General features: G+C 41.4%; 1 protein-coding gene across 2 annotated transcripts in view; it reads left to right on the top strand.

The window, feature by feature from the left end:
* Positions 1 to 23,018, top strand: part of MRPS27 (mitochondrial ribosomal protein S27) — a 134,147-nt gene that overhangs the window by 72,503 nt on the left and 38,626 nt on the right. The window lies entirely within an intron of this gene.

The raw sequence follows: 23,018 nt of genomic DNA, 5'->3' as shown, positions 1-23,018 counted from the left end.
CCTCCTCAAATGGAGTGGAATCTCTTCTTGGTGCACCAAGGGTTATTCATCAGCATGAACTAAATGTCACTCCCTAGTCTGCCATGGGGTGATGGGGGGAGCCGGCAGGGGCTGCTTGCTCCGGCCCTAATTGTATGACACTCTGCCTGCTTATGCTTTTGTGGTTTTTCTGTCAACTTTCTACAGTTTCTGAAGTTTCTGGTTGTCAGGCTTCACAGTCCCAGCTTTTTGCTGCTGTCAGTGTTCTTGCCTCTGGTATAGTTTCCCTCTTGCCTTTCTAATTTGCTGCTTCTGGTTTGTGGACTAGGATTCAGGTTAATGAAATTTGTTTGAATTGTGTCTTTAGTGAAGAAATTAGCACCTAATCAATAGGCTGTCATATAAGCAAAGTGTATAATTTCAGTGTGTAGATTTTTTAAAAGATCTTTTGAGGCTTAATTCTAGCTTTTTGGTTTTGGTGTCTTTTTAAGTACAACAGTACTGTTGGTGAAGGTCATTCATTCATTCAGTACAGTATGTGTAAAAGCTTACTGGGCTAAACTTTGGGAATACAAACATACAGTTATCCCTTCCACATCTTGGAGGTTAAGGGGTTAGGGGTTCAGCACCCCTGCAGTCTGGAAAATCCATGTAAAATGTTTTGCCCCTCCCTTAGTACCAGAGAAGGTCTGAATTTTTTCTTTTTCTTTTATGGGGTGTTTACAGAACCTTATTGTAAAATTTGGGTTAAATATTTGGTCATAGGTTCTGTGTCGTCTGCTGACCTTTGAGTATTGACTGCCACTTCCTCAAAAATTCCTGTTTGATTTCTTATTCTGATCCTTGATATATGGAAACATGATGGGGAAAGGATGACTATAGGTAGAAAGACAGTCCCTGCCTTCAAAGAGCTTATATTCCAATGGGGGAAAGGGACATACATAAAAGGAAGCTGAAAAAGGGGATGGGAGGAGAGACAAAGGTACTTGGCTTAGGGCTTGGAAGTCAGGTGTGAAGCCTGGAGAATGAGACTGGGTGGTCCTGGCCACCCTCCTTCAGTGGAGGTTTTGGGAGGAGCCATCCCATCAGAGAGAGGTCTCTGGGTGGAAGGTACTTCTGCTATATGAATTCCAGGGCTGGATCGAGGTTTCAGGATGAAGAGCTGGGGCGTAGTGGAGGAGGTCTGGAGGGCAGCCTGGAGAATTAAATGTTTGCGGTTAACACTGTGCTTCCGTTAATGCAGCCTGACAAGGCATTAGCTCTTTTGACTACTGTGGCACACACCATTAAATCATGTTGAGTTTCCAGTCCCCTTAAATCTCCAGCCCTTCTTCACACAGATTTGTCTTGCTTCCCCTAGCCTATTTTTCTATGACTGTTTTTTGTTTTAAACTGAAGTATAGGACTTCACCTTTATCCCTAGTAGACTGTAGAGTCAGCTCTTTACTTTAAAAATGCGGTCCCGATTCCTTGGGTAACCTTAGTGCATTTTCCACAGCTGTCAGGTTCATAGCCTGGGACACACCTAACCCTGTTACTGCCCTACTCAGACATCTTCATGGGCTTCCTGACGCCTCTAGGATAAAATACCTAGTCCTCAGTTCAGCATTTAAAAGCCGACTACAATCTACCAACCTTTCCAGCTTTATTGCTCATTAAAATATAAGATCTTTGAGGGCAAGTCTGTTTTTGTGTTTTTGCCTTTCCTTATGTCTCCTGGGCCTGGAAGAGCACCTGGTACATAAGTAGGAAGAACTTAAATGCTTCTCGATTTATTGATTGGTCTCCTTCCATCATTCTCCATTCCAGCCAAACTGGTTAGCTCTTCTCTGGACACTAAACTAGGGGTAGCTAGGTGACACAGTAGACAGAGTGCTGGGCCTGGAGTCAGAAAGACTCTTCCTGAATTTAATCCAGCCTTAGACACTCACTAGCCGTGTGATCCTGGGCAAGTCACTTCACTCTGTTTACTTGTTTTCTCATCTATAAAATGAGCTGGAGAAGGAAATAGCAAACTAATCAAGTTCTTTGCCTAGAAAACCCCAAAAGGGGTCACAAAGAGTCATACATGACTGAAAAAAAGCGATTAAAAGCATACTAAATTTCCTTTACATTGATGGTGGGCCCTCGTGTCTAGAATGCACTCACTGCCTTCTCACTTTAGCCTAATAGAATCCCTGACTCCTTTCAAAGCTGCACTCAGGTACCTCTTAATTGAGTCTTTTTCTAATCTCTCCCTCTCCTTTTAATTTGTTAACACTCTCCTCATCTTGAAATTATTTTACATTTGCTTATGTGTGTTGAACTAATCTCCCCAGTAGGATGTGAGCTTCTTGAGGGTGGGGATTTTTTTTTCTTTTTACTGCCACATTTAAGCACAGTGCCTGGTTCATAATATATGCTTACATAATGCTCACTGAATTGAATTAAAACTCAATAAGCATCCTGTGCCTTCATCAAAGTCATTAATAAAAGTGACTACCACAGTGGGCCAAGCACAGATAAATCCTTGGTACATTCCAGTAGCTTGATGCAGTCATTCTTTGGGTCCAGACATTCAATCACTTCCAAATACAGGTCACGTTCCTCTCCTTGTCTACAAGGAATTTGTAAATGTCTTTGCTAGATACCTTCCTGAAATGGGGTCTGCTATATTTACATCATACCTTTGATCTACTAGACCAGAGTGAGATTGATTCAAGAGTGAGCAGTCCTGTTAAGTTCTCATGGACTTTTGTCCTTCTATAATCTTTTATCACTATCTCCACATACCCTTCCTTTATTCTAGAAATAGTGATTTTGTTGTTGTTAGCAAGTTAGAAAACTCTGCCAACCAATGAAAATGGCTTTTTAAGATGAAGTTTTGGCATGGTTTTCCCTATAACAAAGAGACCTGCTTGGTGATATAAGCTTTTAAAAAAAAAAGTAAGCAGTAATACAGTAATCAGTAAATTAAGATTTACTGTATATGTATCTATATCTATCTATATCTATGTCTGTATCTATATCTATATCTGTATCTATATCTATCTATCTATATTTAGATAGATAGATAGATATAGATATAGATAGATAGATAGATTATATAGATATAGAGAGAGATATACATATATAGACATAGATAGATATAGATATATAGATAGATATAGATATAGATATAGATATATATTGGGCACCCTGCTAGGATCCAGGCTACAGAGATAAGACAGTTTAGTCTGAAGAAGAAAGTATATGCATGTGTTTTGACAGAGCTTAATTTTAGTTCTCTGTCTGGCAGAGAATTCTTCATTTTTATAGAGTATGAGAACTTTTGAAATCAGCAAACAAAATCCACCTCATTGTATGTGATTCACCATTTTTCAACAAACTAAAGATGCGATTCTCAACTTTGAATTTCAGTGATCCTGTGTCATAAGGAGTAATAGTGAAGCATTTTGGAAACCAACCATTATTAGACTTTGAGGCCTACCACTTCATTCATTCAGTTCCTGGCACTGTGCCAGGCACTTGGGAGTGTCAGAAACAAGGCATCTTTCCTCTTAGGACCTCAGTTTCCTCACCTGTCAAATAATGAGTAGAATTGACTATCCCTATAGTCAGTCCAAGTCCAAAAGTTCTATGAATCTAGGTTTATTTTTTATAAAGCATTTAGACCAAACCCCCACCTCCTCAGACCCTTCCTAGATGTAAATTTCCTATTGTAAATTTCAATTCTTGCAATTCAGCCATTTTAATTGAATTCCCTCATTTTCAGAGGAAGAAACGGAGACTGAGGTGGACTGATTCTCCTATGATGTTTTTTGAAAAGAGTTATTGCCCCTGATGCTTACTTTAAATATTTGAAGTGTTCTTTTTCTTTTAGATTATGAAGCATTGTGTGGCGACTTGCCTGGCACATAATAGACATCTGATAAATGCTTGTTTCCTTGCCTTGCTTTTTAGACAGCTCAAAGCAGCCATAGATTCTGCTATAGTCAGGAAAAGCACTTTTGTTCTGAAGGGCACAAGAGAATATATTTCACATAGGCTTTTTTCTGTCTCGTTGCTGTGTTTTGTTTCTCCTCAGTAAGAGGGATAAGTAAAGATTTTGCACAGCTTTCATTTGTCTGAACAGGGGAAAATGAATTTTGCTTTAGGATAATTTATAATGAAAAACCCAGCCTTCAGGAAAGGGGGGAAAAAAAACAAATTTTAATGTATTGCACAGTTCTGTGAAGAAGAAGAAAAAAATCTATATATTTCTATGACAGACTGGCAAGGGAAAATATAATTAGTGCAAGTGTTGGTTATAAATTAGACTTTATTATGGTTGCATGGGGACTGTGAAAAGCACCAGAGACTATCTGATTCCATTGTCACCATAGCAACAGCTCACCCCATCATTCGCTCATATTTCTGAGCCTATCTTACACAGCATCCTAAAACTTGATTATTAATGGATATTTATATACAAATCCAATTTATTTTTCAACATAAGCTGGTAGGTGGGATTTAAGTTATTTTTTATAGGCATCCTAGCAGCTTAGTGGTCATTTGTTAATTAATGGTTTGGAGAAAACATAATAACCACCCTGTTATAAGGCATTTTTTTCTCATGGACAAGCCTTATTGAGCACCTACTATGTTAAGGTGGTAGAGATACAAAGATGAAAAAAGTCCTTGTCCTCAAAGGAGTTTGCAGTCTAACCGAAAAAATAGAACTCCTTTTTTTGTTTGTTTTGTGGTTGCTTCTAGTTTTTATATTTTTTCTTTAACTGCATTGAACCTTCCTTTGTTACTAAGAAAACCATTTCTCTAAAGCCAGCCAAACTGCAGCTCCTTCTGACCATTCATCCTGCATTCCACATCCATAGTCCTCACCTCTCTACTGAAGAGAGGGAAGTTTCATTATGGGTGTCCCAGGACTGGACCTTTTATAGTTCATCAGGGTTTAGCTGTCTGCTTCTTTTTGTTTATGTTATTATAAATGTCATGTATATTGTTCACTTAATTCTTCTGCCTTCTTCACTGCATATCACTTCACATGTTTTGCATTATTTCTCATGGCACAATAATATTCCGTTGCATTCATGGGCCGCAGTTTGTTCAGCCATTCCCAAATCAGTGTGTGCCCATTTTGTTTTCACCTTCTTGAAGCAGAAGTAGGTTTTTTGTAAGCTGGGCATGGAAAAAAACGCATGAGTCTTTCTTCCCTATATTTCCTATGAACACTAGGAAGACAGAATTAAAGTGGGAGATAAAGTATAGATACTGTGATCCTGAGGAATTCACTGTCACAGAAATGGCCTTCGGAACAGCATTAAGGCCTATGTGTTCTTGTGTTTGGTACCAAATGAAATTGCCCAGGGCACCATTAGCTGAGAATATGCTGAGAAAAGGAGAAAGGTCAGGACTGTAGTGGAAAGAACTGTATTGTCTTATGCAAATGAATTAAAATACATGTTTTACCACCTGTAAAATGGAGGTAATACTGAAAAACCGAGACAACATTTAATGGCGTTTGTAAAACACCTACCAGAGGGTGACAGTATGTCCCAGAAAATGATCTTCTTAGATGTGCTGAAAATTCTAATACTATTCACTCTCCAAGTTGCCTATGTCTTCTCTTTCTGGTAATGAAGGGCTTTGTAATATTTTTTTCCAAGCTCCTATAATTTTCCCTGCAAAAAGAGAATTTTGACTACTGAAAAGGAAACTTCTGTATAAAGCAGTCAACCTCAAATTTATGAGACACAAAACGATTAAGTACTGGTGAATACAAATTTGCCTCCTTTGCACTTTCAGAAATAAAACATCTTCCTTTGAATAACTGACTGCAAGTAGATCATCTCCCCTATGGAGTCTGAGTGTGGAGAAAGCATTGAGTTTAAGGATAAATAAAATGCAACTTGCTTGTTGGTGTCCAAGGCTACGTCTTATTGCCATGACAACAGCATAGCTTTCCTTGAACCACATGCGTCTTTTAATCTGTGACCCTGCTGCTTTACCATTGTCCGTGACAGCTGTCTCCTTCAGCCATATATTACACAGCTACTCAAGGTTGCTCCTAGCTTTGTAAGTGTTTGAGGATTGGGTAGACTTTGGGGGAAGGGCTGTAAGAAAGGGCAGCTCAGTACTGTTTCTCGGTACCTTGAGCTCAAAGCATCAGTCCTTTTTGGCATCCTAGTCATTCCTGGGAGAAGGGGGGAAATGAGATGGGCTTCTCAAAGGGCTCCTTCAGCCTGCTACCAGGTCTCCTTGTTGGGAGTGAGAGTAGTGAGGGAGGGGAGATAGACTGCCTGAAACATGCACGGCTCTCCCTTTAAGCTTTTCCCTTCAACTCAAACTTATCCCTAAGCCAGAGAAAGGGAAAGGTCTGTAATAAGGCAGAAAATTTGGCTGTAATTATGTCTCTCAGTAGTGCTGACTTCTTGTGCTGTGACCACCCTCAGATCACTGAATTGTAGAGCTGAAAAGGAGCTTGGCAGCCATTTAGTCCAATCTCAACCCATACCCCAAATGAATCCACCGATGGGGGCCGCTAGGTGGCGCGGTGGATAGAGCGGCGGCCTTGAAGTCAGGAGGATCTGAGTTCAAATCTGGTCTCAGACACACAACACACAACACGTACTAGCTGTGTGACCCTGGGCAAGTCACTTAACCCCAATTGCCTAGCAAAAAGTAAAAACAAACAAACAAAAAAAACCAAATGAATCCACCCCCCAACCCCCTGTAGCATACCTGACAGGTGGTCAGCCACCTTCTGCTTAAATATTTCTGATGGTGGGCCATTGCTGCCAGAGGCAACCCACTCCAGCTGGGGATACCTCTAATTGCTAGGAAGTTTTTCTAGACATTACACCTAAATGTGCCTAGATTTTCCTTTATAACTTTTCCACCCACTTCTGTCCTCAGGAGCCAAACAGAACAAGTCAGGTCCCATTTTCCTTCTGCCCTGGGGCCCATTGTCCTGATTGATAAGGAGGTACAGTGGCTCACTCTATCCCTGCCATGCTTCCTATGCCACCTGCCATCTTGGATGAGATCTCCTTAGCCTCCCTCCTCTCTTCCCTACCCCTCCCCTCTTCCCAACTCTGCAACCATGATCTGCCATCGAATGTCAATCAACTGCCCTAAGACTCCAGTCTACCCTCCTGTGACTTCCCAAACCAAAACACCCCTCCCTCCCTAAGCACCACTCCCTTATATGGGCCACCTCCCTCTATTAAAATGTAAGGGACTATCTCACATTTTTATCTCCGGGACTTTGCCCAGCACTTGTTACTTAGAGCTTTAAGATGCTTTTTTCCTTCATTTCGTCAGACATCCCTTTGCGTAGTGGAGCACAGCTATCTATCATGTTACCTTCTGTCATCTCATCTTCCCTTCCCCCTCCCCAGTCTTTTCTTCTCCAGGGTTAATCATTCTCAGTTCTTTTAGCTGATTCTTAAGTGATGTTGACTCAGGGCCCTTCATCATCCTGCTTACCAACTCTAGACTCTCTCTAGTTTATCAATATCTTTTCTAAACAGTGTTCAGCTATTTTTCATACCTGTCCGACTTCTTGTGACCCCATTTGGGGCTTTCTTGGCAAAGATACTGGAGCAGTTTGCCATTTCCTTCTCCAGCTCATTTCACAGAAGAGGAAACTGAGGCAAATAAGGTTAAGTGACTTGCCCAGGGTCACACAGTTAGTAAGTGTCTGAGGCCAGATTTGAACTCAGAAAGAGGAGTCTTCCATCACGCTATCGTTGTGCCACCTGGCTGCCCCTAAACAGCAGTACTTTTGGAACTAACAGTAATCCTCTCATCTTTTCCACTTAGTAGCAAACAGTCTTATGTCTAAGTTAAAGAAGAGTCCTAGATGGAGTGGGAGAGGGTGAGGCGCAAGAGAGGCAGAGGGGATGTTTCTTCTGCTTCATGCTTGGGGACTCTGGGTCTGTTACTACATCCCTGAAGCAAGGTGAGGCTTGTCCTGTATTTTCATACTGGTTGATGAGAACAGGCCTGATGGACATCTCTGTAGAGCTGGAGCATGTCTCTACTTTCTGTCTTGAGGAGGAAGGCTTCCTCTTAGGGTGCTTGCTACAGCATGCACTGGTGCTGCTGGGTGGTTTATGTTGCTGTCAGGGCATGTTAGAGCTGGATCCTGGAGCTTCTTTAGGCAGGGATCCTGGACCGTTTTTGTGTCTTCATCCACTTTGGCAGCCTGGGGAAGCCTCTGGACCCCTTCCCAGAATCATGTTTTTAAATGCACAAAATAAAATACACAGGATTACAAAGGAAACCATTTATATTGCATTACGATTATTGAGGTATTTTAAAAAGTTCTCCAACCCCAGGTTTAGAACCCCTGTTCTAGGCTTGGCTTTGCATGTTGCATATTAGGAAACTGAGGCCCAGAGGATCAGGTGGTCGGTAAGCATGAATTAAGCTCTACTATTCTGGGGCAGCTAGATGGTATAGTAGTAGATCGAGCTCTGAACCTGGAGTCGGGAAATCCTGCACTCAAATCCACCCTCAGACACTTACTAGCCAGGTGACCCTGGCAAGTCACGTAATCTCTGCCATAGTTTCCTTATCTATAAAATGGGGGTAATAGTAGCACCTATCTCTCAGAGTTGTTGTGAGGATAAAATCAGATAATATTTGTAGAGCACTTAGTAGCATAGTGCCTGGCATATAGTAGGTGCTTAATAAATGCTTATGCTTTCTCACCCCTTTACTGGGCAATGGGAAGACAAAAATAAAAGTGAAGCAGTCCCTGCCCTCAAGGAGCTTACATTCTGCTGGGGGAAGGAGGGTAGTGAAGAGGTCTAGGGTTTTGGGGGTGCTGCTGGGAACCACAAGAATGTGACGCTTAAGCCGGGTGACACCAGTTTAAGGACATAAAGACTCAGCCTTTTGGGCTTGAGAGATTCTCAGGCCAGTAACGCCTGTGGGGACAAGCCTGCATGAGAAAGTCTCAGCCTTTTGGGCTTGAGATTCTGAGCATCTGAATGGGGGCCAGGGTGGACCTTAAATACTACAGTAAGTTTGGGTGATCAGAGAAGGGGGCTGGGAAAAGGGTCTAGGTAATAATTCTAATTGGGGAGGTCTGAGAGATTGAATAGACAATGGGAATAGCTAGTGGAGGGAACAGGAAGGCATCGGTCAAAGGGAGATAAGGGGAGTAGTTTAAGTGTTTTATGGGGCCTGTAATGGAGGGAGCTGGAAGGCATCTGAGTAAGGCCAAAAGGTAGAGGCTAAGGCTTCCAAAGGAAGATAAGGAGCTGGGGTCTGTAGACAAATGGGAGCCAGATTCCCTTTGGGTCAAATGTAGTGGGGAGATCTCTGAGCTCACCCCATCATTAGGACGCAAGTTTACAGGTAAGTAAATGCAGGCCTATATAAAAATATGCACACAGTGATTGGGGAAAAAGGACTGGAGAGTATTAACAATTGAGGGCATCACGGAAGTCCTCTTGGGGAGAGAGGCAGAGAGAGAGAGGGAGTGTGGTGTAAGGGATAGAAGACTGGCTGGCCTTGGAGTCAGAAAGACCTGGCCTTATACAACTTGGTTACAATTTTGGCATAAAATTGACACATCACTTCGCCTCTCAGTGCCCCAGGCACGTCTCTAAAATGGTTGTTGACACTTGTGGGTTTGCATGGTGGAAGGTTTCCACGATGGGAGTTCCCCTAAACAAATGAAATGACAGGTCTGGATCAGAAACAGACAAAGAAAAAGTCAGAATCAGGTTCAAAGTAGAAATTGCCTACAGCTTATCTGCTTTCAACAATGTTTTTCAGATTTTCTTCTGTTCTCAGAGGTAAGATGCTAAGGTCATTCATCTGTCTACATCAGAACTACAGCTTACTGTTGGTTTTATGATTCAGAAATCTATCATCCATTTCTTCTATGTGACTTGGTTGGCTGTAATATACTCTATTCTTCCTTTTCTCTCCCCCTGGAGAAAGATAGGGCAGCTAGATGGTGCAGGGGGCAGAGCGCTAGGCTTAGAACCAGGAAGACTCATCTTCAGGAGTTCAAACGCCACTTCAGACACTGGTTAGCTGTGTGACTCTGGGCAAGTCACTTAACCTCATTGGCCTCAGTTTCCTCATCTGTAAACTGGGCTGGAGAAGGAAATGGCAAACCACTCCAGTATCTCTGCCAAGAAAACCCCAAATGAGGTCACAGAGAGTCACACATGACTGAAACAACTGAACAGCAACAACAAAAGAGAAGGATAGAGGACAAAAAGCAATCACATAAAGCTAGTTGATAGAATGTGATGTAACGATAATAATAATAGCATTTGCATAGCTATTTAAAGTTTGCAAAAGTGTGCATCCACACACACACATACACCCCCCCATGTTATTCTATCAACAACACTGGGAGGTAAATTCTATTATTACCCCCATTTTACAGATGAGGGAAACTGTGGCCAAAAGAGCTTAAATTACTTGCCCAGGATCACACAGCAAGAAAGTATCTGAGGCCAAATTTGAACTCAGATCTTTCTGTTCTCTATCCAGTTCACCATTTTGATGCACAGACAAGGAAGACTATCTAAGAGATACATGTGGCTTTGTGAGGGCCTGGGAAGTTTTACTTCTCTCTTTGGAAAGAAGGGGAAGATCAATTTGGGAAGGTGTCATGGAAGAAGTGGTATTGAAACTGGATCCTGAAGGACTGATAGGATTAGGATTTCAGTAGACAGACATTCAAGGCAGAGAAAAACAGCTGAGTAAAGGTCTGGAGCAGGGGTGGGGAGCCTGTGGCCTCAAGGCCACCTGTGGCCTTCTAGGTCCTTGGGTGTGGCCTTTTGACTGAGTCCTTTTCTTAAGGGGATTTGTTCTGTGAAGTTTGGATTCAGTCAAAGGGCCACACTTAAGGACCTAGAGGGCCACATGTGGCCTCAAGGCCGCAGGTTCCCCACCCCTGGTCTGGAGGTGTAAGGGCCAGTAGCCCCATTTGCCTGGAGCAGGCATTTCTCAGGACACTCATGTTTACAGCCCAGAACAACAAACAATGGAGACTTTGGAAAAGATATTCTCTTCCACCCTCCCCAATGCACCTCCCCCCCCATCAGGTTTCTGCAATGAAGTCTGTCTGGCATCTAATCGTGATCCATCAAAGCTTTTAAAAATGTTTTAAAATTAAATAAGAAATAAAAAAACAGGGTGGTGGAGCCAGAGAGAAAAGAACAACCATTTGCCAAGAAGCACTCCCTCCCTTCCCATCTGACTCATGCTTAGCAAAGGCCGGTGACTTTGGAAGAATGCCTGTCTGAAGTCACAGTGAGGCAGGACCACCTTCGCATTTTAAAACATTCTTTCATTTTCTGAGACAATAAAAGATATTTTGCAAATAGTTCATTCCCTATTTCTAAGCCAGCCTGGGGCTTTGTTTTTTTCCCCCAACTATAAAATGACAGCTACATCAAAGTTTGGCACTGCAAACCGATGGGCCCAGACCTTGCTCCCTGGTCCTGCTAGTTAATAAAGAAACATCTCTCTGCCATCCAATTTTTTAATCTTTCTTTTTTTCTTGAGGATTATTATTAATTCGAAGGGACTTGTGCATTAATCCCTAAGCTTCCTTGCAATGGATGATGTCTTTCCATTTGAAAGTGCAATTATATGCTCATTCTTGTGCATTTTATTACCTTAGAATCCCCCCCTCCCTTTTCTAGCAACTTCCAGTGCTGAATTGAAAAAGGTTGTTGATTTAGTTAACGTGTGTGAACCACATATAGCAGTTGCCTGTGAGATGTAGTCATACTGAATTTCACCCACTTGGGGGCACCAAATAGACAAAAAAGGTCACTTTACTTTTCCTCCCTTTTCAAATGCTGTTAAAGCCTTTTGGCCTCTCAAAGTTGGGTGACCTAGCTCTCAAAAACCCTGAAATGAGCCTGGTAATTCTCGACTGAAAATTCTAAATCACTCATATTTTAGGGAAAGAAAAAAAAAGATTCAATCACCTTTCTTTTTTCCTCTTTAGAATATGGCTTTATCTGTACCTATGAGATAAAATGCCGAAGTCTTTAGCATTTCCAGGGATTGAGATAGTTTCACAACATCCCCATAGTGTTTGTTTCTTCCTTCCTTCCTTTCCCTTTCTCTGCTCTTTTCCTCTCCTCCTTTCATATTGTGGTTTAGGGCTGGAAGGGTACTTTGGATCATCTAGTCCTGCCTCCCACCCTCCTCTTTTTACATTTTACAGATGAGGAAAGTAAGAGAGAGAGAGAGAGAGAGAGAGAGAGAGAGAGAGAGAGAGAGAGAGAGAGAGAGAGAGAGGAGAGAGAGAGAGGAGAGAGAGAACTGATTTGGGCAGGGCAACCCAGATAATCAGTACCAGAGCTAGGGTTTAAACACCAAAGAGACTCTAATTTTCTAAATTTTCTATCTTTTCTTTTTTATTTCTGTCAATGTATTCTTCTTCTTCCTTTTCCTCATTCTTGGAGCACGCCTGTTTCACACCCTCAAAATACCAATCGTCAGAGACGTAGCACCAAAAATTAATAAGAGTGATCCTCTTTGGATGGTTTTGGAAGTTAAGCAGTATTGCAGTGGGGGGGGGAGGGGAGGAAGGTAGAGTACCAAAGCCATTTTTAATTATGGAAGGTTTGCCTTGTAAGATAGACTCTTGTATATAAATTGAACACAGATGAAATAGTCGTTTGAGTGGAACACATTTCACTAATGGAAAGATAAATCACTGAAAATCTCATTTCCCACATAACTTGATCCTCCGTCAAGATCTACTTCTGAAACCTTAGGCCTTTATTTTAACTCCACTGGGTATGCCGTTGTTCCTTCTAGTTATAGGGTAAGTCCTGTGGCTCACCGTCCCAGAAGTGTCTTGAGTCTCACCTCACAGCTCCTATCCCCACTGGGAATAATGACACTTGATTCATAAGGGACCTAGGCAAATAATGGAACATAGACTGAAGCGGTGAAGCCCAACCATTTGTGCTCAGTGTGGAAGCTGCCTTATTTCACAGCCATTATCGACATTTTGGTTGCACTGCCCATTCACTGAGAGCCACTCTAGGACAAGCTGTCACTTGACGAGCTAATTTCCTGCCAGTATTAAATGTCAAATCTGCCATGCTTATCACCAGAGGCACAGAACTATTCATCTACAGTTCAAAGAAACCAATAATTCTTCATAAATATGTACATACATGCATACATGTATACGTGGGGGGGGGTGTGGGTGTGTGTGTATGGAGATCAACAGTAAACACTCATTTAGGCTACTGCTCTTCGTCCCTCAGTCATGCCATTCATTATCTTTTATTCATAAATGGATCCCAGAAAGGACTTCAACATGTTTGATCTAATACTAAGTCCTCCTTCAAACCTGAGTTCAAGCTTCAGGTAAGCTATTAGAGCTTCCCCCCCCCCCCAAATCAAAAGGGAAAAATCCCCAAACATTTTTTCCTTTCTCAGAGTTGAGCTTCACAATGCTGTAAATGTAATAGTTATGATACATTTTCTTTATCTATACTTGTAGCTTTTCCACAGCTCTGTCACATCAGAATGACATGTACTATCACGAGTTCTTTGTTTCTCTCTCATGTTTATCGTATTTTATTTTACGTTACAGTTCTTAGTGTATGTGCAATATCTACACACACACACACCCCTTCTCATGCCCACCCCCTTCTCTGGAGCTCCACAAAGGTTGGGACTGAATCTTGTGTAAATGAGTTTCCCCTGGGCTCTAACCAAGGCAGCAGAGTGCTGAGCCACATCATCGATGCTTATTCTTCTTGTTGTTGCTTCATAAAGGTTGGATACTGAATTGAAATTATCTATTTTTTTCTCCTCACAAGCAGTCTGAAAGGTGGGACAGGAAAGTATTTAAAAATTTTTTTTCTAGATATTTAATATAGGGAGGAAATGGGAAAAAAAATTCTCTCTGATTTCATTGTTGTTGTTTAGTCGTTCAGTTGTGTCTGACCCTTCGTGACCCCGTGGACATAGCATGCCAGGACCTTCTATCCCCCACCATCTCCCAAAGTCTATCCCAGCTCATGGTCATTGCTTCTGTGACACTATCCATCTCATCCTCTACCATCCCCTTTTCCTTTTGCCCTCAATCTTTCCCAACATCTAGGTCTTTTCCAATGAGTCCTGTCATCTCATTATGTAGCCAAAGTATTTAAGCTTCATCTTCAATATTTTACCTTCTAGTGAATTGCCTGAATTCATTTCTTTAAATATTGACTGATTTGATCTCTTTGCTGTCCAAGGGATTCTCAAAAGTCTTCTCCAGCACCACAGTTTGATAACATAGATTCTACAGTGCTCAGCTTTCCTTATAGTCCAGCTCTCACAGCCATACATTGCTACTGAGAAAACCATAGCTTCAATATGGCCCTTTGTTGGCAAGGTGGTGTCTCTGCTTTTTAGTACGCTGTCCAGATTTGCCGTAGCTTTCCTTCCAAGGAGAAAGTGTCTTTTACAATTTCATGGCTGTAAGTCACTGTAGGCAGTGATCTTTGAGCCCCAAAATATAAAATTTGACAGTGATTCCATTCTCCCTCTATTTGTGAGGAAATGGTGGAACCAGCTGCCAGGATCTTAGGTTTTTATTTTTTGTCTTTTTTGATGGTAAGCTTCAAACCAGCTTTTATACTCTTCTCTTTCATCCTCATCAAGAGGCTTCCTAATTCTTTACTTTCTGCCATCAGAATGGTATCTGCGTATCTGAGATTGTTAATATTTCTCCTGGCAACCTTAATTCCAGCTTTTGATTCATCCAGCCTGATATCTCACATGATGTGCTCTGCATGTAAGTTAAATAAGGTGACAATATATAGCCTTGTACTCCTTTCCCAATCTTAAGCTAATCAGTTGTTCCATGTTTGGTTCTAATTGTTCCTTCTTGGACTGCATACAGGTTCCTCAGGTGTCAAGTAAGATGATCTGATACTCCCATCTCTTTGAGGACTTGCCACATTTTGTTGTGATCCACATGGTCAAAGGCTTTAGTCAATGAAGCTGGTGTAGATGTTTTTCTGGAACTCCCTTGCTTTTTCCATAATCTAGCCAACTTTGGCAATTTGGTCTCTGGTTCCTCTGCCTCTTTTGAGAACCAGCCTGCTCTTCTGTTAATTCTCGGTTCTCATATTGCTGCAACCTAGCTTGTAGAATCTTAAGCATAACCTTGCTGGCATGTGAAATGAGTACAGTTGTTCAGTAATTTGAACATTCTTTGGCCTTTGCTCTTCTTTAGGATTGGGACATAAACTGACCAGGTCTAGAGCTCTATCCACTGCGCTACCTAGCTTTGCAGAACAAAAAAAGGACAAAGTTACTTTGTGGGTATGTTTGTAGGAAAGGTTAGGGGCAGGGAAAGAGACTTTTTAAAAAAAAACCCAGAGACCAGCAGGGATAACTGTGTAGAAGTGATATCTGAAGAGAACTAGAGAGTTGTAACTAGATTGAAAGAGGTACAGCTAACAAAAATATAGCCAGGGTTGAAAAGGAATGTGCACATGGTATCAGCAAAACCTGGTATAAATCTTGCCTCAGACATTTAAGAGCTGTATGATCCCCAGGAAGCCTCAGCTTCCTTGTCTATAAAATTAGGAGGTTAGACTTGATCTCAAAGGTGCCTTACAGCTATAAGTCTCTGATTCTATGTGTACAAGTACAATAATGTCAAGGGGAAAAAAAGCACCAAAAAAGAAGACCACCTATTAAAAATCTTAGTGATCAATCTTATTGGTCCCATAGAACAGATGATGAAATGCACCTCCTTCTTTTTAGTGGGGACATGGGGGGGCCGAATGTTACATATGTTGTCAGTCAATAAGGATTGATTAAGTATATTTTATGTGCTGGGCATACAAATTCAAATAAGAAAGATAGTCTCTGCCCTCAAGGAGCTTATAGTCTAATCAGAAGAAGACAGCATACGAAAGCAAGATGAGGATGTACCCAGCGTGGGCGCATGACAGGAGAAGCCCAAATTGATACTGCATTGGGTGGTTTTTGCTTAATTATTTTTCTTTGTAATAAGGTAAGATTCAGGGGTGGGGGAGAGGGAGAGAGAACTATCACATATCTGGAAATGCTATGCCAGGAAAACAAAAAGATTGATAAAATTTGTTTTTAAAAAGAAAGATAAAGGAAAAGGAATGTGAGGGACTGGAAGTTTCCTTTTTCCCTTCTTAGATCTAATTATTTCAAGTTCTCCTTCCCTCTTTCCTACTGTGAGATGTCATGGGGTAGCATCTCATGTGACCATATATACAGATAACTCAGGTGACAGGCTCGCAACTTTGTTCTCCAAGCCCTGGGCCGGATGAATTTAGCAGCTCACAAGATAGGGCAGCCTGTTCCTTTGTTACCAAGCTTCATTTCAGAAAACGTGTTGTTTTTCTGCATTCATTTAACACAGCATAGCTGCAGAATTCTGTTGCCTTTCTATTCCTCTTCACAAAAAAGCAAAACAAAAAAAAAATCACTTGTCACCCTTTTTCATAATGTGGAAACAGGGTCAAGTGTCTTATCAAAGTCAAGTGCTTTATCAAGGTTATGGAGTGTCCTTATTGTAGCTTACTTGCCTTATCCACATCACCTTCTTAAAGTTACACCACCCTTGAGCTAGGGGGAACCTACAAAGGGTGTTTAATTTAACCCCGTCCCCATGTGAGGCATCCAGTACCATTACCCAGGGATAAAGATCACACAGGCCTCTTCAGGGGCCCGAGTTCAGAAGCTTTTCTGCTGATTTTTCTTTGGATTTAATCTTTGCTTCTCTCACAAAGTATTACTTTTTCCTGGTTAATATGGTACTTGTTTTTTGGTGTACATCTACTTAGCTGTAAACCATGAATCTTCAAGTCGTCCAGAGGCCAGATACTAGATATCATCCCCTCTTCATCACCCTAATCACATCCTAGACCCTGGAATAGCCTTAAAGACCCCTAGAACTAACAGTTTGTGACTCCTGAATGACTTTGGGCAAGAAGTGAAGGGCAGAGAGCTTGGGGAAGGCATGGGGTTCTAAAGACCCAATCTTTGGGAATTGGGTTTGGGACATTGGAGATTCAAAGTAAGAGAGTTAACTGATTTGAATGAGCATTGGAGGCCATCTCATAAACCTTACCATGACTCTAGGCAGGTAGGTGGTATAGTGGAGAGAATGATGGCCTTGGAGTCAGGAAGGCCTGAGTTCAGATACTGCCTCAGACATTTTCTAGTTGTGTGACCATGGGCAAGTCACTGAGCCTTAGTTTCCTCATCAGCAAACTGGGAATAATAATAGCACCTCCCTCATAAAGTTATTATAAACATTAAATGAGATAATATGCTTTGCAAACCTTAAAGTGCTATCTTATATAAATGTTGGCTCTTCTCTGTTCTACTCTGTCCTGTTCTTATTCGGATCCCAGGAGGAATCCTAGCCCTTGATGGGTTTGAGGTTGACTCTGTCCTTGATCCTGATCTGAATGCCTCAATGGCTGTAAAGCTGTCTTAGGAAAGCAGGGAAGAAACCGCCTCTCCGTACCAGTGAGTGCCAACTTGGTACAGAGCAGCTAAGTTTCTTTTGCTATTTCTCTTTGCCAACACAATATCAAAAACCAACCCTCAAGGCCTTGTTGAGTTAGAAATAGCTTTGCTCTTCTCAGCTGAATAATTCCCACTCCTTGAATGTTTGTTTGTTTTCTTATTCATCTTATTTTCTACCCCCTTTGTTCTCTGCACCCCTTCCCTACTTTCCCTGGAATCTTTCCAAGTTTACCACTTCTGTGGATCCTTGATTCTAATTCCTCTGCATATGGAATCCAGCTCCTCTGATGCTGAGCACAACCCCTCCAGCCCTTATCCTGTGACATTCTTGTCCATGTTTTCCCTCTGTCAGTCCTCCATGTGGAATCCACTCATCCTGGTGGAGGCTTTCCTCCCTCAGGGAGTACCAGTGTCCACTTAGGCTGTCTACTATCCATTACTTTATTTTCCCATTTCCCACACATCTCTCAAAAGTAAGAAGTAGCATTGCCATTTTAAAGCCCAGATTCTTAGTGAAGATGATAGAAAATATGGCAGAAATTTTGAAAAAAGTACAATAGAACTTTGCTTAAATACGTAAACATGAAAAATTCCTCAAGATTTTCTTATAACCTGGTCCTTTGTTTTACACTTTTGAGGAATATTACTAAATTTGAGCTTTGAAGAATTTATAACTTACATGTGGGAAAATTGGAACACTAATGCATTGTTGGTGGAGTTGTGAAATGATCCAACCATTTTGGAGAACAATTTGGAACTATGCCCAAAGGGCTATAAAAATGTACATACCTTTGACCTAGCAATAGCACTTCTAGGGCTACATCCCAAAGAGATCATACAAATAGGAAAAGGACCCACATGTACAAAAATATTCATAGCAGCTCTTTTTGTGGTGGCAAAGAATTGGAAATTGAGAGGATGCCCATCCATTGGGGAATGGCTGAGCAAGTTGTGGTATATGAATGTAATAGAATACTTTTGTGCTATATGAAATCATGAACAGGCTAACTTCACAAAAACCTGGAGAGACTTGTATGGTCTGATGCTGAGTGAAGTGAGCAGAACCAAGAGAACACTGTATACAATAACAGCCATGTTGTACGATGACTAATATTGATAAACTTAACCCTTCTCAGCAATACAAGGATCTAAGACATCTCCAGAGGCCTTGCAATGAAAAATGCTATCCACATCCAAAGAAAGAACCATGGAAGTTGAATTGCTGTCTTTTTTTTTCTCTTCTTTTGAGTTTTGTTTCCTCTTTCTGATGGTTCCTCCTATTGGTTTTAATTTTTACTTACAACATCACTAATGTGAAAATATGTTTAATAGGAATGTAAATGTGTAGCCTATATCAGATTGTGCGCCGTCTTGGGGAGGGTGGTTGGGAAGAAGGGGGAGAAAAATTTTAAACTCAAAAGCTTGTGGAAGTGATTGTTGATAAATCAAAATAAATTAATAAAAAAATTTTTTTTAAAAGGGGAAAAATTTTTAAGAAATAAGAATTTATAACTTACCTAATTGAACACTTTTGTCATTTAGGAAATGTAGAAATGGTGTGAAAGTCTGGATTGTTGAATGGGAGGCTGGGCTTGATGACTCTCAACGTCCCTTCCTGCTCCTGGATTCTGTGATTTCATGATTCACTCTCCAGTAAAGAATTGTCGTTAGTCGAGAGCACTTCTTTTGAAGAGTGATAAAAGCCTTGCCTTTAGAATCCATCATGAGACTGCAGCCTTCCTAAATAACCTTGTAAAAGCAACTGAGCATCATTTTATCAAAATATGATTGGGCCGGTGCCTTCAGAGTTGATGTAAACATGGCCTACAGAAGCATTATCGAGGGAGGAATGGGTCCTTTTGAAATGGGAAAGAGAATGCCCGGGATTTGCTTGGGAAATCAGGTGTTATATTCTGATACATAAATATTCTCATATCACTTCTTTGCTGTTGATTTCTCCTTTGAGGAGGCTTTTGTTATGGTCGTCACTGAATTCCACAGTCCAGGCTTGGTTGGTAGGATGCATAGCAACAGTCTGGACACGACAGCCAGTAGCATCTCCTTAGTATCCTTTCTGTCTTCCCACTCCTCCCCTCCCCTTCACCCGCACCATCCACTCAGCTCTGACTTCTCAGTCCGTACTGCCATTGGATGCAGTATTCCCTGGGGAGCAGGGAACAGGGATTGGAGAGGCTTAAAAAAAAAAAAAGAGGTTGGTGGCTCTAATAATCTGATAAATGTTCTGGAAAGCTTGCTTATTCATATGGAAGAGCCAAGCCAGTACTGCAGCTAACTAGTGGAGCTACCAGGCCTCCAGGCTGCTGGCATCTGCAGCATGTTAGCATTGCTCAGCAATGAGCAGCTTTTATTTTTAAAGCTGAAGGTGGCAGGGGAGCCCTGAAGACATAACCACATACGTGGCAGAAAGGCTATTTGCTTCTTTTGACTCCAGCTACAGTTTGGTTGAGATGCAGATCCTACCTTGAGCTTTTATTTACTGTGCTACGATAAATAATCTTTTCATATATGCTTCCTCTTTTATTCTTCCTTCCCTCTAAGCAATTTCTCAGTTCTGCAGCATATCTTTTTTTATCTGTTTAGACAGTGGGGTTAAGTGACTTGCCCAGAGTCACAGAGGTAGTGAGTGTTATGTGTCTGAGGCCAGATTTGAACTCAGGGCCTCCTGAATCCAGGGCCGGTGTTGTATGCACTTCTGCAGCATATCTTAGTGAGCTTCAATTGAATAACCCTCTGCCTTGGTCTTACATCTCGGTCTTAGGGTGGAAAGGGACATCATCTTACTTCAACCCTCTCCTTTTATAGGCAAGAAAACTGAAGTCCAGAGAACTTTATTAAATTATCCAAGATCATACAGGGAGGAAGTAGGTAGCAGAACCAAGATTTGAACCCACCTCTTCTGACTCACTCCAAATCTAGGGTTCTTTCAACTCTACCACACCATTTCCATTGGGTTTTTTTTGTTTGGTTTTGTTTTGAAACAATGGGGTTAAGTGACTTGCCCAGGGTCACACAGCTAGTAAGTATGTGAGGCTGAACTTGAACTTGATCCTCTTGCCTCCAGGGCCAGTGCTCTATCTACTGCACCACCTAGCTGCATCCATTTCCATTGTTTTTTGTTTTGTTTTGTTTTTTTAAATTAACAAATTTATTTATTTTTCACTTTCAACAATCACTTCCATAAGATTTTGAGTTCCAAATTTTCTCCCTATCTCTCCCCTCCACCACCCCAAGATGGCCTGTAAATTTATATAGGTTCAACATATACATTCATATTAAACCTATTTTCACACTAGTCATGTTGTAAAGAAGAATTAGAGGCAATGGGAGAAACCATGAGAAAAAAGAGAGAGGGCAAATAGTATGCTTCTATCTGAAGTCAGACTCTAAGGTTCTTTCTCTGGATGTGGATTTGTGAGTCTTTCGGAGTTGTCTTAAAGGATGTTGCATTGCTGAGAAGAGCTAAGTCTGTCAGAGTTGGTCATCGCACAATGTTGCTGTTGCTATGTACAATGTTCTCCTGGGTCTGCTCACTTCGCTTAGCATCAGATCATGTAAGCCTTCCCGGGTTTTTTGGTTGCATTGGTTTTTGGTTGGTTTTTTGTTTTGTTTTGTTTTTTTGGTTTGGTTTTTGGTGAGGCAGTTGGGGTTAAGTGACTTGCCCAGGGTCACACAGCTAGTAAATGTCAAGTGTCTGAGGCCAGATTTGAACTGAGGTCCTCCTGACTCCAGGGCAGGTGCTCTATCCACTGTACCACCCAGCTGCTCCTCGCTTCACTGTTTTTTAATGCTGTATCTTCACCCCTACTCCCCTTTCTTTTCCCTTACCTACAAATGGTCAAACATAAATTGCTATCAACTGTGAAACTTGGGTAACAGTCACTTGAAACATGGTTGTCAAGACTCTGAAATCCAGGTAGAGTCTTATCTCCAGGCTTATAGCTAGGGACGGAGAAGCCTGGCAGTTTCAACCATCTGATTGCCTAGGACAGCCCTTCCTTGGAAAGTTTTCATTTTGTTTATTGCTGTGAATCATTAGCCACAAAGAGATAGCTTTCAAGAAGGTAAAATCCTTTTCCTTGGGCCCATGAAGCACATTTCTTTGGAAATTTTAAATGTCTCCCAGCTGTTCTTCTCACCCTTCCTTCTTCCAAAAGATATAAGATACATGATTAGGAGTGGGAGGAGTTCAAAGGAACCTAGAAAGACTTGCATGAACTCATGCTGAGTGAAGTGAGCAGAACCAGGAGAACGTTGTACACAGTAACAGCAACGTTGTGTGATGACTAACTTTGAGAGACTTAGCTCTTCTTAGCAATGCAAGGATCTAAGACAAATCCAAAAGATCCATCATGGAAAATGCTGTCTACATGCAGAAAAAGGACTATGGAGTCAGAAGGCAGATTGAAGCAAACTATTTGCGCTCTCTCTCTCTCTCTCTCTCTCTCTCTCTTTTTTTTGGTTTCTTCTTTATTGTGGTTCCTCCCATTGCTTCTAATTCTTTACAACATGACTGATGTGAAAATATGTTCAATATGAAGATATATGTAGAGCCTATATCAGATTGCATGGTGTCTTGGGGGAGGTATTAGGGAGGGGGAGAAAATTTAGAACTCAACATCTTATGGAAGTGAATATTGAAAACTAAGAATTAATTTTAAAAAAAAAGAGAAAAGAAAGATGTGATCAGTTTACTCATTTTCTACAGTCTGGAATGTAGCATTAAAGTAATGCTTTAAAACTCAGCTCAAATATCCCTTTCCCCATGAAACTTTCTGGGCTCTCCCCAGTTAGTGATAACCTATCCCCCTCTGACCACTGTTCTGTGAATTTACCATGTGTTATTTTCCATTGTAGTTATTTGTATGTATCATACCTTCCTATCTAATAAAGTGTCTTATTTAGTTTTGTGTGTTTGTGTCCCATTCCCCTGCTCCCTACACAGTACCTGGCAGAAAGCCCTACACTCAGTAGGTACGTAAGAAGTGTCTCTTGGATTGACTCAAATGGAAGAGAGTAAAAGTTGGAAGGATGAAGTGTTATATTTTGCCAACCTTTTCTATTTGTTTTTTTTTTAAACTCTTCACTCCTCAGCCTCTCACCTTTCTGGATTTAACCCACTAGTTCCTCCATGTACTCGATGGTTCAGCCATACTGTTGCTCACACCCTCCAGCTCCCACCTCTGTGTATTTGTCCTGGCTCTCCCCCATGCCCAGCCTGCTCTCCCTCCACACCTCCAGCTCTTAGAATTACTGGCTTAGATGCTTCTCCTCTTCCAGGAGACCTTTCCCCTCCCCCTTCTCTGTGTTGTCTCCTAGCTTAGAATGTGAACTCCTGAGAGCAGTGTTTTTGCTTGATTTTGGCTCTTTTCTTTATTATCTCCAGGACTTAAGCATAATTCCTGGCACAGAAATACTTGTTGACTGATTGATGTTTCTTCTTTGGTGCGTTCTTTTGCTTCAGCAGGGAAATAGCCAAGCATTCTTCTCAGGCCTGAAAGAAATGTCAGTGTCAC

This window comes from Phascolarctos cinereus, unplaced genomic scaffold (assembly GCF_003287225.1).
Source record: "Phascolarctos cinereus isolate Bilbo 61053 unplaced genomic scaffold, phaCin_HiC Scaffold_4;HRSCAF=312, whole genome shotgun sequence".
Classification (NCBI taxonomy): domain Eukaryota; kingdom Metazoa; phylum Chordata; class Mammalia; order Diprotodontia; family Phascolarctidae; genus Phascolarctos; species Phascolarctos cinereus.
Note: the sequence above shows the minus strand (reverse complement) of the source record. Positions and strands in the feature narration are given on the sequence as shown.